Raw genomic sequence first — 5641 nt, forward strand, 5'->3', positions numbered from 1 at the left:
TGTGGGCGGGGGCATGGGGGTGGGGGCTAATCCTTTCAAAACAAGATCAAGAAATCCACTTCACATGGAGGGCGCTGTGTGTATACCTGAGTGTGTGTGGTGTAATCACTCTGAGAGTGGCCCATTAATCCAGTTGGGTGGGGGGGTTCAGCGCTTTGATCTCCGGTAGAGTGGCTGCAGAGCGAAGCTGTCGAGCTCACCTCCTCCACTAAGAATCACTCAAAATTAGGAAAGAGACTTCTTATGTGAAATGGGTTAATGCCGCCTCTTCAGTCAAGAGGCCCGTCTCCCTCGTACATGCAGCTTAGATGTGAGGCTCATTTTGAGTAAGTGGGCCAATTTGAGTCGAGGGCCTCTTTGCAGGAGGGAAACGAGGTGGTTATGTACTCTACAAAACAACCTGTGTGAAGAACATTTAACCAATCTGAGATCCTTACACTGTGATTGCGTCAGGTCTTCACTGCAAGTGTCAGCTAATTGCATCTGACTGATGTATATGTGAACATGTACAGTGTGTGATGCGTCTGAAGCCTGCTGTGTGTTAGCAGACTACAAAATTTAAAGGACCATTGGGAGCAACACACCGCAGGAAACTGGAAAAGTGAGCTTAAAGTTCTGATAAAGTTACAATGAATTTGTATTTTAGCTGAATTATTATGAAAATACCTCAACATTTTGCATTACAGTTACATTTACATTTGAGATATTATCACCTTAAAGGAGCTATTTGTAAGTTTTGCCATAGCTACATAGCCAGCATTAGCATTAGCAGCTGTTTACTTACCAGCATCAAACTTCATTCATCTCCAGAGATGGAAAGCAACCCTCTAGTTTTGCCTCAATACCACTCACTTTTTTCGACTGAAGTTAGCATGCTAACCGGCTAGCTCCGGCCCAGTCAGAAACCCAGTCACTGTAGCGTCCTGGCTGCCCTGAAGTAAAGCTACTAAGAGGCCGTATTATAACCTCCTGTATTGTGAATGCAACGATAACTGAAGCTCTTGTAAGTAAATAGGTGTTAATGCTAAAGTAAAGCAAAACTTACAAATATCTCCTTTAAAATGGTATTTCTGTTATACATGCAGCTGTTTTTGTCTTCATCAGGTCACTTCACCACCACCAGCGAGATGCCAACTCTGTCTGCTGTTGATGAAAATGCTAAGAGCAAGCCAAAAAGAACAACAAGACCATGAGTTAAAAGTAACTTTGTGCCCTAGAAATTTAGCTTATGATACTAACTTGCAGCAGCAAATATATTTTGGAGGAACCCTCCCGTTCTGTTGTCTCTCCTGAGAAACTCCCATATTTTGCGTGCCCACAACTTGATTGGAGTGGTGTGTGCAACTGCTTCTCTGTGCAGACAGGTGGGACATTTGCCTGCAGAACTTATTCATTTTGTTAAATTGACAAGTTAAACAAAACTTTGAAACCCTGAGAAATCTCCCGTATTATGCAAAATGATTGATTGATTATATCTTCCATTAACAATGAAAAGCTGCAGTCCACTGTGCCACCTCTGATGCTCGACTGTGGTCAGACGCGTGCTGTGTTGCATGTTGTAAATGCTGGTAATTATCATATCCGAATAATCTTGTCTCAGTGTCACAAAAATGTTGACACTGAGACGTCTTCAGCCAAAACATCTGGTATGGCAGTACAACATCTGCTCATTGTGACTACAGCATTATTTAACTGCTTTATGGTTATGTTTAGGAACTGGCTGCACTTGATTAAAGTTAAAAAAAAAAATCGTCACACAGAAAAAGTCAGCAGTGACTTTGTTGCCCTTACAGAAGGAACTCAGGATTCTCTTCAGTCACCATTCACTCAAAAAGACATCGGTTCAGAGCATCATGCAGTAAACAAGTATTAGCTACATATGTATTTTCTATGATTTTTCCTTTTACAAATGGAAACTCATAAGTGATGACATGCACCTCGTCTCATTTCAGTACACTCAGTTTTGCCATGACCATTAGCTTATGGTGGTAGCTCAATAGTAGCTACCTGTAGATTACTGACTACATATAGATATTGCTGATGGGTTTACTGAAAGTTATGACTTTTCTATTCATGCTACTGATGTTCTAACATGTCACAGACAAGCTTCCCAATGGTTTCATCACAAATATAACAGAAGAAATAACTAGACTGTACCTCACCAGGAGACATGTTTGCGGTCCCACCTGACCTCAGTCGTGTCACCTAATGATGATGTCTTTAAAGCAAAGATATGAGAATCTTGAGGGATGGAGGGAAATTTTAAATGCCATGATCCTGTAATTTTTTGGCCACAGTGGCCACTGTTCAGCAAAAGTTACATAACCCTGCTTTAAAGGTAGAATCCCTGATTTGGTTAGGATACCCAGTAGTGCCCCCCAGTTTTACAAAGACATTAATGCACTATTAATATTTGAAACAACACAACTAACAAACTAACATTTGGGGATTTAGGAAGCCATAGGGAACTATAATAAAATCATGGAGTGACTTTTTTTTAACAGTGCAGACAGCTTACACAAGATTACACATTCTTCTCCTTTTTACATAATAATTATCACTGTGTTTTTGTGCTTATACTGAAGTACAGGATTGTAAAATCAGGTTGAACTAAATAACCCCACAGTGAAAAATGTTGAAAAATCAGATTTTTCTTGTTTTTCATTGCTCTTGGGTGAAAAAAAAAATCAAAACTGTTTTCTCTTTATGCAGTGCACCTTCATGAACTTCAAAGAATACACACCAGCCTGTTGTTTGAAGCTGCTTGTTAGGACACATATTGACACCCACATACATAACAGGCTGCATGTGTCAAGCTCAAGGAGGAGAGGGTGCGCTGGGCTCCCGCAGACGCAGAGATAGGCAAGGCTGTAAATATTCATGGCGGAGCTGACAGCATGCAGTGCCTCTCCACTGGCTCCTGTCACTCCATTGATCTCTCATACATGACTTTCACGTCCAATGACCGCCCTGCCTCACCTCAATCATGTGGGAAGACGTGCCCTTTTCTCCTGCCTGCTTGATGTCAGTTCTTCCAGGAGACAGGAGCATGCTGATGACCCCCTACATCCTAGGCTCCTACATCCCCCTTGTCATTATCGTATGCACTTTGGAGAATCTAAATCAGCTTACAAGCTTTACATCCTGTGTATGTTCTCAGACTCTGATCCCTCTGATCTTTGCACTCAGGTGTCAAAATGTAAGTTTCCGATGTCCTTGTTTCTCTAAATCTGCCTTAAACCATCTTCTTCTGTTTTTGATTTCCTACATTTCCCAGAATGCCCTTTAAACCCAGAGATGAATGGAGAATGACAGCTACAACACAACTCAAAGTTCTACAGTAATTGTGACTGCAATGCCTTATGGTCCGTAAGGGCTACATTGCTGGAGAAACTGTCCCATCCAGGATTGGGCAGGTTACAGTGTTGGACTGTTTTCTGTTGACTGTTGTCACTGTTTTGGTCGATGACTACTTAGTGTTAATTACCAAGTTAATTAATTAACTTGAAGTCCACCACATTTGATCCAAACTATAAACCATATACAGCAGATGTGGCATCAGTTCTATTATCAAAAAATGGTAATTCTAGATTTTGTTTTGGAAAAGTTTTTAAAGGATAGAATGTGGACTGAGAATTATGTACAAGCCAGCTGATGACAATTTTCTGCTGTGATCCCAACAATAAAAGTACATTACCCTCATCGAATTCTACTTTTCAGTCATATTTATGTTCTTCAAAATGTAAACTTCTTGAGGAGGGTTGATAAGTTGTGGTCCAGGAATGGTTAAAGAGTTGATAAACTCCCTTTGATAAATCTCCCTTTAAAGTAGGCTACACAGGTGAGAACGGTGTTGCATGTGCCTTGTGTCTGTGGTTACTTGAGTGGAAAGCTTGTACATCACAACCTCAAAGAAGCTATTTGTAAGTTTTGCTATTGCTACAGCAATTGTTGCATTTACAATACAAGACATTATGATAGGTCCTCTGAGCAGTGCTACTTCTTCAGGGCAGACTGGACACCACAGTGACTCACTATGGGAAAGTGACGTAATGGGCCAAGCAGGCTAGCTGGTTAGCATGCTAACTATATAAAAGAAAAGTAGAGATATAAATAGAAGCAAAACAAAAGGATTGCTTTCCACCGCTGGAGACAGCTTGTGATGAGTAAAGAAATGCAGTTTGATGCTGAATTCACAACGTGGTAAGTCAGTGTGTCTCCGGAGTAACAGTTGTTAATGCTAACAGTGGCTATGTAGCAATAGTAAAACCTACAAGTAGCACCTTTAAGATAAATTCATCACTAAACAACTCTCTGTTTCATTATATCAGCTCACCAAATCCCAGAACCAGACAGTGACCAACCCTGGTCAAGCAGCTAAGTGGAACTCAGCTATGATTCCTTTTGTATTTACACCTGAGCTGTTCCTTCTGTGACATGAAAAAAAGGTTTGTTGCTTGTACCTGTTGCTCCATTGGACATTCTTTCATCAATGTTGAAACAGAATCTGAAACCTCATCAGGTGGAAAAGAAAAAAGTTTGAGGACAAACAAAACCATCACAACCACACAAAAGACTGGTAAAATGAAATCATAAATGCTATATTGATTTCACAACATATCTGTACAACATCTAATCCTCCATCCATCCACAAGCTAGATAGTTTGTTACTGTTGCTTATGTTCATGCACAGTGTATAAATGTTTCAACCCCCAAACTGTTGTTTTTACCTCTTTTGCGGGATCCAAGTCTTACTGGGGGGAGTGAGGGGGGTCAGACCTCCCCATTCCTCCCAGTAATTGAACCCTGCTGTATGTAACTACGTTTCAGTCCTTATGATCACCGATTTCCTGTGCACAGTGCTGCTTTTCTCAGGTTATAATCACCCATCCACACTAAAAGGCACCAGTCCCACATAATTACTTTCATAAGGCCTTTATACACTCGCTTTCAGTGTGTCTTCAGTGGAACAATCAATACATTGATAGAAGAGAACCTGTATTTACTGTTGCTCAGCAAAGATATTAAAGACACAGCCGTACTTTTTTGCATGCAGCGTGCAGCAGCAGAGCCTAAGACACTTTGTTCTTCCTGATGTTCCTTCTCTATCCCCTCTGGCCCTTGCTCTGGTCATGCTTCATGAACCCTGGCTGATGTACAGGTGGATCTCAGAGATGGGGGGGCCCCAGGCAGACAGGGGTCACAGCCTGTTTGCTGAGAGGATGAAGAAATCTGTCATTATCCTCTGCAAGACATTCCTCTCACGTTGCCTGGGACTTGACTGTTAATTGCCCCAAGAATTCGTCCAAACAGAAACACAGGGAAGAGGCGCCACAGATGGGCCGTGAATCGATAGCTTTCATGAGCCTGACAGAGAATCTTCGTTTCTTTACCTAACAAATGTTAAAGCATGACTTCCCGCTAGGTGTTGTTATTTTAGAGATGATGGCAGCTGTTACACTGTGAAAGGCTTCCGTTATTCATCTACCCTGCACTTTCCAGTTGCAGTCTACAATACAGCTCACATTATTTGTCAAAATGTTATACAGACATGCCTGTTCAAATGACTGAATGCCATTTTGTGTTTTTTTGAGTAAACTAAAGTGAACTAGTGATTTTTTTTAGCACTTTTAGAAATAGG

General features: G+C 41.2%; 1 long non-coding RNA gene across 1 annotated transcript; it reads left to right on the top strand.

The window, feature by feature from the left end:
- On the top strand, nt 1-3699 carry LOC139621254 (uncharacterized). Its single transcript, XR_011690967.1, has 3 exons — nt 1-601; nt 1105-1200; nt 3278-3699. It is a non-coding gene; the product is annotated as an uncharacterized lncRNA (long non-coding RNA).
- Nucleotides 3700-5641: the final 1942 nt, after the last annotated feature.

Source organism: Trachinotus anak, unplaced genomic scaffold, assembly GCF_046630095.1.
Source record: "Trachinotus anak isolate AG129_WGS33_773 ecotype Australia unplaced genomic scaffold, CSIRO_AGI_Tana_v1 ptg000005l, whole genome shotgun sequence".
NCBI lineage: Eukaryota > Metazoa > Chordata > Actinopteri > Carangiformes > Carangidae > Trachinotus > Trachinotus anak.